Raw genomic sequence first — 11,483 nt, forward strand, 5'->3', positions numbered from 1 at the left:
TGGGGTCAATGCCTCGCCAGGATGCATCGCTGAGGTGGTGCCAGACAGGATGGGCCCAGTCATGAATTGGAGGGTCCATAGTGAATCAGGAATTGCCACATATGCCAGGTCAGGGCACAGACATGTCGTGGGACCAGTTCCTTGACGCAACTAGCACGTTGCAGAGGTGGGTTCTACACCGTCAGATCTATAGAGATCAGCGGCAGGCGCTATCTCGCCATGGAGAAACTATGTGAATTTTATGATGGCGACATAGCGCCCGTGCGCCACGTGTCCTGGTGGAACCATGTTTCATACAACTGGCGCAGTAAGGATTAAGTGAACGTCGGACCAATGGGGAAGTTCCATATGTGCCGCGGGCCCAATGATTTACAAGGGAAGAGGTTGCAGAATGACGAGTCTCCATGATCATCAAATTGAGGCCGATCAGCGGTAGGCACCATCGCGCTATGGAGAAGATGTGTGAGGGTTATGTTGGCGACACAGCGCCTTGTCGACACGCGTCTTGTCGGTGCAGTCTAGGATGGCGGTTGACGGTTAGTGTAACCGTCACAGTCATGATAGTATTCAAGGTGGCACAGTTAGTCCAATGAAGGGTGGTTAACCATGGGAGGACCTCCAGGTGGCGAAATAAAGAAATGCAATTGGCCCGCGCGGCCTAGTCGACACATAGGGAGCTCGGTTGACCTTTTGACCTCGACGGATTCATGAACCAGGAGGTGAGGATAATCGATTTTGTCGTGCGATCTGATCTCTATGATCAATCTCGACCTACCAGAGTAAATGTAAAACATAGAATGACACTCCACCCACCTGTTGATCCATCTACCAGGTCGGAGCGCAGTTATGGCGTCATTTTCAGTCTTCTCAGGACATTATTGGCAAAAGAGATCAAATTTTTTGGAGATTTTTTCCATGATTTTCTTCCATGGTACTCAATGGTAGGTAGTTGCAGGGTCATTTCAGCAAAAAAGATCTCAGTTACACTTGAACTATAAAGGCAGATTTTGTACATTTTTGTAAGGGTTGACTCTCTTTGATTTTCTCTGCTACTGCTTGCATACTTGCAGGGTAAAAATCCCTTTGCCTCTAAGCTAGATAAGCATCTTGTATCATCTCTTTTAGCCATCAACATGTATGTGTATCGTTTTGCCTCTCGTTGATGCATTGTTGAGATCAATGGTCTGCATACTGTATCTATCTTTGACCTATTGAATAATATACAAGTGAAATCTTCTGTTCCTGGTGTTATTCAGTTGCTTTCCTGATCTGTATGTGGTTGTTGGTCGATATGAGTCTAAATGAATGTATGACTTTGGATGTTACCCTAGTTTCGTAGTGCATATATGGGCAGGAAATGAGTCTGAACACTCTGTTTTGGTGCATCACCGCCTTAGATTAGACTAGGTAGATTTTCTTTAATGCTCTCTTTCTCCCTTTCCCTTCTGAGAATAGATAGGTGCGCCCTGACAATAAGAGGAAGCCAGACTTCTCCACAGAGTCAACCTCGCAGTTCAAGTCCCATAGCTTGGAGTTGTTTCCATGTTTCACTAGGTTGTCGTCACGCATAAGCCTTGGACAAGGGTGCAAACCTAAGTGACAACAGTTTTTGGCACGCTCAGTGGGACCCGTATTAGAAGATTTCAGGTCTACTGGTGTCAAGAAGAAAGAATTCTAGAGATAAATGATGAAGAAGTAGTGTTGGCTTCAGTTTTCAAGCCTTCAAGAGGCTGATTCTTCAAGTACTTGGTGACTCTGAACATCAAAAAGTCTAGTTCCAGACCAAGTTTGCAGTAATTCATGCCTAGGACTAAAACAAGGGCATCTTCTAGAGGTAAATTTCAATATCAGGAGCTTTCTCTTTCAAATCCAAGGAGAAGAAGGACTAGAACTTCATTATCACCAGTTAGGGGTAGAATAACAGTTGATATACCTGTAAGATCTGTATCTACTCCCCCTACTATTCGAACTCAGCCTAGATTGCCATCAACACTCATCAATAGAACACTTGTTTATATGGCACAGCCAAGAGTTCATGCTTTTGCCACCTTTAATGGTGGAAGTCCTTTGTTGTTAGCCCAAAGACATGATATACGAGTATCTGCACTAAAAAGTATACCTGATTTTACCGATGAAACTTCTATTTCCCCTCTAGAGCATATCCAAGAGGTAGCGAATGTCTGCAATATTCATGGTATTAAAAAAGATGATGTTGCCGTCAAACTTCTAGCCTCATCTTTAAAAGGAAAAGCATTACAGTGGTATAGAGGCTTAGCTCATGGTTCCATAACTGATTGGGATGGACTAAGAGCAGGATTATGCAAACATTTTGAGGATGAGAGTGACCATTTGTCACTACTAGAGCAGTTGACTAAAATAAAAAGAGCACCCCATGAATGTATGACTGATTTTAATTATAGATTCCAAAAGACATGGGATAGAATACCTACTATAGTGAAACCTACCCCTGGTAACACCTTCTTGCATTACCTTAGAGCTTTCAACAATGACATTGCCACCACAATCCAAACTATGGGAGGAGATACATTACCAAATGCTTATGAGACAGCTATAAAAGCTGAGAATATCCTAATACAAGGTGGGAAGTTGGCTCCAAGGCCTCCTATGCCTTTCTTTCCTGATGTTCCCAACCACCAACTAGCAATAGCCCCTCTTCCTACAATTTCTACGTCACAAGCCCTTACTCCAGTTCCCCAAGCTTCCACATCCTCAAACAGAATAGAGGAACTCAAGGAAATGCTCCAAGGTCTAGTGCTGAATATAGATAAAAGAGAGAGGACTCTGGATAAAAAATTGCAAGAGGAGGGGAAGGAGTTGAAGGACCAAGGGAAGAGATTAGAGGATAGTTTTTCTCTAATACAAAAAATGAGTAACAAGGTGGTGGCCTTAGAAAGGCAACAAGCCCAAAGTGGCAAGCCCCCCCAATTACAACATTAGGCTCTAAGTGGTGGTAGGCCTCTTAATCATTGGAATAGCTCTTTTGATCAGAATAGGCAAAATAGTCATGCTGCTGCTTCAAGCTCAAATCAGAGTAGAGCTTTAGTTCCTCAAAATAACTTAGCCCAAGCTCAAGACTTCTGTCCTTCATGTAACTATTCTTATACCTACTGCCTATGTCAAAAAGCAGAATCTTATTTGGCCCTAACTGTCCAGGAGTCTACAGTAAAGCAATCACACAAGGAAGATCATCCCAAGGAGGCCTCATATGTTCAGAGGCAGGGTGATTGCTCTTTTATGAATCACCAGATGGAGGAGCATTGTAATGTAAACCAAGATTACGTTGCTCATAACACAAGAAGCAAGAGGAGAGCTACGGAACATACTGCCCCCCTTTCTCCTAAGCAAGTCTCAACTTCGAGTGTTATACCTCATACACAAAAAGCAAATGAGCAGACAAACACTTCACAACAGCAAAGGCAAGGTCCAAGAAAGGAGGATGCAAGTGATCCCTATGTTGCTCCATCTCAGCCTCTCATGGGTATAGCTCCTAAAGTTTCTGCTAAAATTCCTAATGCACCCTTGAGTGTGGTAGAGAAAATGAAGAAAACCAATGTAAGCATTTCCATGTGGGATGCAGTTGCCACCATACCAATGCAGAAAAGGATGCTGCAGCAAGAATTGGAAAAGATTGAGCCCAAAGATCAATCATCTACCATGGAGGGTGACACTAGTTTAGTACAACCATCAGGTGACGTGGAGACAAATAAAAAGGTTAGACCTCCTCCATTCTATGTTTCTCTGATTATAGGGGGCAAGTTAGTCCATAATTGCATGACAGATTCAGGGGCTAGTAGCTCAGTAATGCCTAGGTGTGTTGCTGATGCTTTAGGAATGAAATATGAGCCCATTATTAGGGATGTGTTACAATTAGATGGGAGTACTGTCAAAATCGTAGGCATCCTTAAGAATGTGGAAATGGCCCTACATGCATGCCCTGGTTGTACTATGATTCAAGACATATCTGTTGCTGAAGTCAAGCCCTATTTTGCCATCTGTCTTTCAAGAGACTTCACTGCCCAAATAGGTGGATTCATATCTGCTGATTGGTCTTATATGTCATTTAACACCAGATATGGGGCCAATGCTTCAATTAGAGCAGAGCCTCAAGCCCTTCATCACACTGAACCCTACACCCCCAACTTCATTAATATGAATTGCCCTATTTTGGAGATGGATGGAAATGACATAGTGAATGAGCTTGCCACCTCCATAGTAGAGATTCCTGATTTCTTCTTAGATGAGTGGGAAAATACATGTCAGTTTGAGCCTATGTCGGAAACTATTGAGACAGGCCTTAGTACATATTGCATAGTAGAGAAGGAGGCTCAAGTTCCTGATCTTGTTGGAGCTAATGATGACATGAGTGGAATATGGAATATGTACTTTGATGGCTCAAGGAATAGAAATGGAGCAGGGGCCAGTGTTATGTTGATCTCTCCTGCACAAATAAGATACTACTTCTCTTTTAGGCTCCAATTCAGTTGTACCAATAATGTGGCTAAGTATGAATCCTTGATCCAAGGTCTCCTACTTGCCCAAAAGAGGGGAATTCAAGCCTTGAAAGTATATGGAGACAGTGAGTTGGTAGTGAACCAAGAGAGAAATTAGAATATCACCAAAAATGGCCTGCTCAAGTCTTACAAACACAGATTCTGGGATTTTCTTGAGGGTTTCCAAGCATTTAATATCCAAAGCATTCCTAGGAAAGAAAACAAATATGCTGATAGACTTGCAGCAGTGGGTGCATCTTATGATGTGCCAGGGAATCTCGAGGAAGAGAGGAAGCAACAAATAAGGGTGGTAGTAAGGCCTGCTATTCCTGATAATAATACTCATTGGCAGGTGTTTGAGTTTGATGAGCAGATTGTGAGTTTCTTGCAGAATGAAGCAAAATTTTTAGAAAGAAATCAGTCAAGACTACAAGATCAGTATGGTGATCATATCATTCACCTCAGTTCCAACAAGTTGACCAAGGGTCTCATTCTCTTGGAGAGTGTCTTTAATCCTGATGATCAGACAAGGGGCAAAGGAATAAATCTAGCTGCAGAAAAGGATGATCATGCTCCAGTTACTATTGCTGATGGAAAATCTCTTAACATGGGGAAGGTATGTTCTGAGGCTGAGAAAGAAAATTTCATTCATCTATGTCAAGAATTTAATGATGTGTTTGCTTGGTCATATGATGACTTAAAGGGGTTTGACCCTAGTTTTTTTCAGCATACCATAGATTTAGTTGATAGTGTCAAACCAATAAGGCAAAAACAGAGGCTAGTGAATCCCAAGATTGAACCCTTAATGAGGAAGGAACTATCCAAGTTGATTGAAGCTAACATAATTTTTCCTATCAAACACTCATCATGGGTGGCTAACCTTGTCCCTGTAAGGAAGAAGAATGGAGAAATCAGATTGTGTGTGGCTTTAGGGATCTTAATCAGGCTTCCCTTAAGGATCACCATCCTCTCCCTTCTATGGAGCAAATTCTGTCCAAGGTCAGTGGGTCAAGGAGGTTCTCTTTTCTTGATGTATTTTCTGGTTATAACCAAGTGTTTGTTAAAGAATCTGGTAGATATAAGACAACATTTACTACTAAATGGGGCACCTATGCTTATTGCAAGATGCCATTTGGACTAACAAATGTAGGTGCCACATTCCAAAAGGCGATGGAAGTAGCTTTCAAAAGATTAATCGACAAGTTTTTCTTAGTATACCTTGATGATATAACTGTGTATTCCAAGAATGTAAAAGATCACCTTGATCATTTGAGACAAGTATTTCTAAGATGTAGAGAGTTTGGGGTTTCCCTCAACCCAGCCAAGTGTGTCTTTGCTACAACCCAAGGAAAATTAATAGGACACATTGTATCTAAGGATGGGTTGACCATTGATCCAGAAAGAACAAAAGCAATACTTGCCCTTCCCCTCCCTAAACACAAGAAAGGGCTGCAAAGTTTCCTTGGTAGGATAAATTTTGTAAGAAGGTTTATTCCTAATCTTGCCATCATGGTGAAACCCCTCACAACCATGCTTAAGAAAGATATGGTCTTCTCATGGACCAAGGAGGGGAAGGAGAGTTTTGAAGAAATTAAGGCAGCCATAGCCTCAGCCCCCACCCTAATGAACCCAAATTTTGAGAAAGATTTCATCGTCTACACTTTAGGTGGTGAGTCAAGTGTTTCTGCTGTCTTGACTCAGACAAATGAAAAGAATGAGGAGCAGCCCATAGCCTTCTTTAGTGAAGGACTCAAGGAGTATGAAGATAAGTATAGCTTTGTTGAGAAGCAAGCCCTTGCAGTCATTAGAGCTTTGAAGAAATTTAGACACCTCTTATCCCATAATAGGATCCATTTGTTGGTGCCCCATGCGAGTGTAAAAGATTTCTTATTAAGGAAGGATATCGGTGAGAAGAAAGCTGGATGGATCACTAGGATAATGGAATATGATGTTGATATTCAAATTACCAAGTTGGTAAGAGGGAGAGGATTATGCAAGGAAATGCTATCAGATCAGGATTCAGATGAAGGGATTGCTATGGTAATTATAGAGCAGTAGGAGGAAAGAAATGTTAATGCCCCAAGGAGCTGGATGGATGACATCAGGAACTTTTTATCAGGGAATGGATACCCTCAGGGATTGGACAGAGCTAAAAGAAGACAATATAGACTACAATCCATTCCCTATGTTGTGAATGATGATATCCTATTCAGGAGGGATTTTAATGGGACCCTGTTGAGATGTATTGAAGAGGATCAGGCCGAGAGGATGATTAAAGAACTTCATGATGGCCCTAATGGTGGCCACTTCTCTGCAAGAACAACCGCCATGAAGATCATGAGGGCTGGATATTATTGGCCATCTCTGTTCCATGATTGTTATAGGTATGTGAGAAAATGTGAGAAATGTGCCTTTTTCTCAGGCAAACAGAGACTTGCAGCTCTTCCTCTACATCCTATTCAGGTGGATCAGCCCTTCGCCCAGTGGGGGTTTGATTTTATAGGCCCCATTAATCCTCCATCTAGCGCAGGTCATAAATGGATCTTGGCTGCTACCGATTATTTCACTAGGTGGACAGAGGCAGTTGCCTTGAAGGATGCTACAGAGCCATCAGTTGTTGAATTCCTTGATGGGATTGTATCTAGGTTCGGAGCTCCTTCTACTATCATCTCAGATAATGCCAAATCTTTTGTTGGAACCCAGATTTGGGCATGGGCAATGAGTCACAATATCTATCTGAGCACATCATCGAATTACTACCCACAGGGCAATGGTTTAGCTGAATCTTCCAACAAAAATCTGATCAGAATCATAAGGAGAATGATAGAAGACAATCAGAGGGTCTGGCATAAAAAATTAAGGACTGCTCTGTGGGCTGATAGGATAACACCCAAGAGATCTATTGGGAATTCACCTTTTGTGCTGGTATATGGTAGGGAGGCCAGACTTCCAATCTCGTTGGAATTCCCATCCTTTGAGTTGGCTCATCAGCTGGAATTGGTTGAAAATAATCCCATGTCAGTGAGAATGGCAGAGTTGATTGAACTAGAAGAAAAGAGAAACAAAGCTATGCAAACCCTGGAGATACACCAGCAGCAAATGAAGAAGAGTTTTGATAAGAAGGCAAGGGCCAGAATCTTCAGAGAAGGAGATTTAGTTCTCAAGTGGGACTTAGACAGAGCAAAACTAGGAAGGCACTCCAAATTTGATCCACTATGGAGTGGCCCTTATCTGATCTCCAGTTGTAAATAGGCCAATGCGTTCCAGCTAAGCAGGCCAAATGGTGAAATTTTGCCCATTCTAGTCAATGGGATCCATTTGAAGCCCTGTTTCTGAAAGTTGTGAATCCATGTACATAGTTAGCCTAGCTACTTCCTATTGTTCCTATTTTACAATAAGTGCGTGTGCACATGGCTCACTTCTTGAGTTGCCAATTCTCGAAGTTTTGACAAGTCTCAGGTTGCTGAGGAGGTCCTATTTTTTGTTTTCAAGTCGCAAGACAGAGCCAGAGTTCAATGGTTCTTTAATGTTTTGATTTCCTCATTACGGGTTAGGGTTTCTCACAGCTCTCGGTTCTGTACCTTCCAGGCCCCCTTTTTTGACTCCATGGCCCAATGGATCATTCTCAGGCACTGGTCATTCATTGAGCAGGCTCATGCCCCTTACGAGTTGCCAGAAGTGTTACCTCTAGTTTTATCGCCAAGGATTTAGATTAGAATGCACAGCTTATTCAACGGTTAGTCTTAGAGTTGGTATTTTAATTCTATGACCTGCGAGTTTTCTGGCCGTTAGATCTGAGCAGACCGACGGTTGGCGCCATCGCGCTATAAAGGAAATGCACGATATTTATGATAGTGTGATGACGCCCTGAGGACACGTTGCAGAGGTGGGTCCAGCGTTCGACGGGTCGAAAAAGTTCCATGGTACCTTGTCCACTATGTTGCTATCGCATATTAGCTGAAAAATCTCCATAGTGACATAGCTCCTGGCGAAAATAGTCACGGCAACAAGTTTCAATGATTGACGTGATCAGGTGTTGCGGCGACAAATCAGGAGAAACCACGTGTGCCAGGTCAGAGTTCCTGTCGGCACAGCTGACACAGTCAGGGCTTACGTTCACCACCGTCAGATCAGCTTGGATCAATGGTAAGCACCATCGCGCTATGGAGGAGTTGTGCGAGGGTTATGACAGTGACATCGTGCCCTGGTGACGCGTGTCAGGTGGGGTCGTGTCTCAAGCGATGCCAGGTGTATCGACATGGAGGGCAGAAGCATGAGGTATGATGAGTCCTCACGATCGTCGGATTTGGTCGCATCAACGGATGGCACCATCTTGCTATGGCAAAGATGTGTAGATTTTAACATAGGGACATGGCAACCATCTTCCACGTGGATCGACAGGACCAGGTCTCACTAAGGATTTCCAGGTGTCATTCAGGGTCCGGTCGCAGGTCGCAGAGCACGGTAGGTCAGAGGTTTCATGGCGGTGGGCTGACAGTTCCATGGCCTGGAGGTTTCAAAAATGGCGAGGTGCCATGGCACCAACGGAAAACCAATGCATTTTTTGATGGCGACATAGCACCCAAATGGAAAGTTCACCATGGCAAGGAAGGATCAGGCAGATGGGTCCCGTTGGTACTCTGCAACGCAATTTTTCAGCCGAGCGTCAAGATAGAAAATCAAATGGGGATATGTGTATATCTCAAGGCACGCTGTCAGTGGGCGCTATGGCGCTATGGGAATTTGGTCTTGATTTTTGCATAGCGACATGGCGCCTAGCTGACACGTGGTTGCTCTGCGAATCAGGTCTCGGGTTGCCAGCTAGTCTTCATCGAACCAAATAAGGAGGTGACATGTGTATGAATTAGCACACGGCGTACAGTGAGCTTGGAAATTCAATAGAGAAGGTGGGTCGCGGGAGGTCAAGTTTTGTGACTGTCGAATTGGAAATGGATCGGCGACAGGCGCCATCTCGCCATGGCGAACCTACAACATTTTTTGCATAGCAACTTGGTGCCCTTTCGCCACGTGTCGATGGGGTCAATGCCTTGCCAGGATGTGTCGCTGAGGTGGTGCTAGACAGGATGGGCCCAGTCATGGATTGGAGGGTCCACAACGAATCAAGAATTGCCACATATGCCAGGTCAGGGCACAGACATGTCGTGGGACTAGTTCCTTGATGCAACTAGCACGTTGCAGAGGTGGGTTCTACACCGTCAGATCTACAGAGATTAGCGGTAGGCGCTATCTCACCATGGAGAAACTGCATTAATTTTATGATGGTGACATAGTGCCCCTGCACCACGTGTCCTGGTGGAACCATGTTTCATACAGCTGGCGCAGTAAGGATTAAGCGATCGTTGGACCAATGGGGAAGTGCCATATGTGCCGCGAGCCCAGTGATCTACAAGGGAAGAGATTGTAGAATGACGAGTCTCCATCATCGTTGGATCGAGGCCGATTGGCGGTAGGCGCCATCACACTATGGTGAAGATGTGCGAGGGTTATGTTGGTGACACAGCGCCTTGTCGACACGCGTCCTGTCGGTGCAGTCTAGGATGGCGGTTGACGATTAGTGTAACCGTCATAGTCATGATAGTATTCAAGGTAGCGCAGTTAGTCCAATGAAGGGTGGTTAACCATGGGAGGACCTCCAGGTGGCAAAATAAAGAAATGCAATTGGCCCGCACGGCCTACTCGACACATAGGGAGCCCGGTTGACCTTTTGACCTCGACGGATTCATGAACCAGGAGGCAAGGATAATCAATTTTGTCGTGCGATCTAATCTCCATGATCAATCTTGACCTACCAGAGTAAATGTAAAACATAAAATGACACTCCACCCACCCGTTGATCCATCTACCAGGTCAGAGCGCAGTTATGGCACCATTTTAAGTCTTCTCAGGACATTATTGGCAAAAGAGATCAAATTTTTTGGAGATTTTTTCCATGATTGTCTTCCATGGTACTCAATGGCAGGTAGTTGCAGGGTCATTTCAGCAAAAAAGATCCCAGTTACGCTTGAACTATAAAGGCAAATTTTGTACATTTTTGTAAGGGTCGACTCTCTCTGATTTTCTCTGCTACTGCTTGCAGACTTGCAGGGTAAAAATCCATTTGCCTCTGAGCTAGATAAGCATATTGTATCATCTCTTTTAGACATCAACATGTATGTGTATCATTTTGCCTCTCATTGATGCATTGTTGAGATCAGTGGTCTGCATACTATATCTATATTTGGCCTATTGAATAATATACAAGTGAAATCTTCTGTTCCTGGTGTTATTCAGTTGGTTTCCTGATCTGTATGTGGTTGTTGGTCGATATGAGTCTGAATGAATGTATGACTTTGGATGTTACCCTAGTTCCGTAGTGCATATATCGGTAGGAAATGAGTCTGAACACTATTTTGGTGCATCACCGCCTTAGATTAGACTAGGTAGATTTTCTTTAATGCTCTCTTTCTCCCTTTCCCTTTTGAGAATAGATAGGTGTGCCCTGATAGTAAGAGGAAGCTGGCCTGCTCTGGAGACTCAACCTCGCAGTTCAAGTCCCACAGCTTGGAGGTTGTTTCCATGTTTCACTAGGTTGTCCTCGTCATAGGCCTTGGACAAGGGTGCAAACCTAAGTGACAACAGGAAGATTTCCCTGGAAAGAGATTGAGGAATGGAAATGGGCTCTTTATGAGGCTTCATTTATCTTTGGCCACGAAGTTCACGACAATTAGTGAGTACCAAATTAATACTACATTAATTACGCCAATTTCTCATTCGTACAATTTATGAATTTCCTTAACTTGGTAAGATGTATGACAGTTGATTGATCTCTTTTCCATTATGGTTTCTTTCTATTTTCCAAACTTTTGAGGGCCGAGGGGAGGGTTGTGAAGAGTATTCGCAATGAGGTGCTGAATGGCAAGCGAGGAACTGTAATAAAAATGGCCAAATGTCTAATTAGATTGGATGAGTACA

The sequence above is a fragment of the Cupressus sempervirens genome, chromosome 5 (assembly GCF_028749045.1).
Source record: "Cupressus sempervirens isolate cs-2001-9-10 chromosome 5, ASM2874904v1, whole genome shotgun sequence".
Lineage (NCBI taxonomy): Eukaryota > Viridiplantae > Streptophyta > Pinopsida > Cupressales > Cupressaceae > Cupressus > Cupressus sempervirens.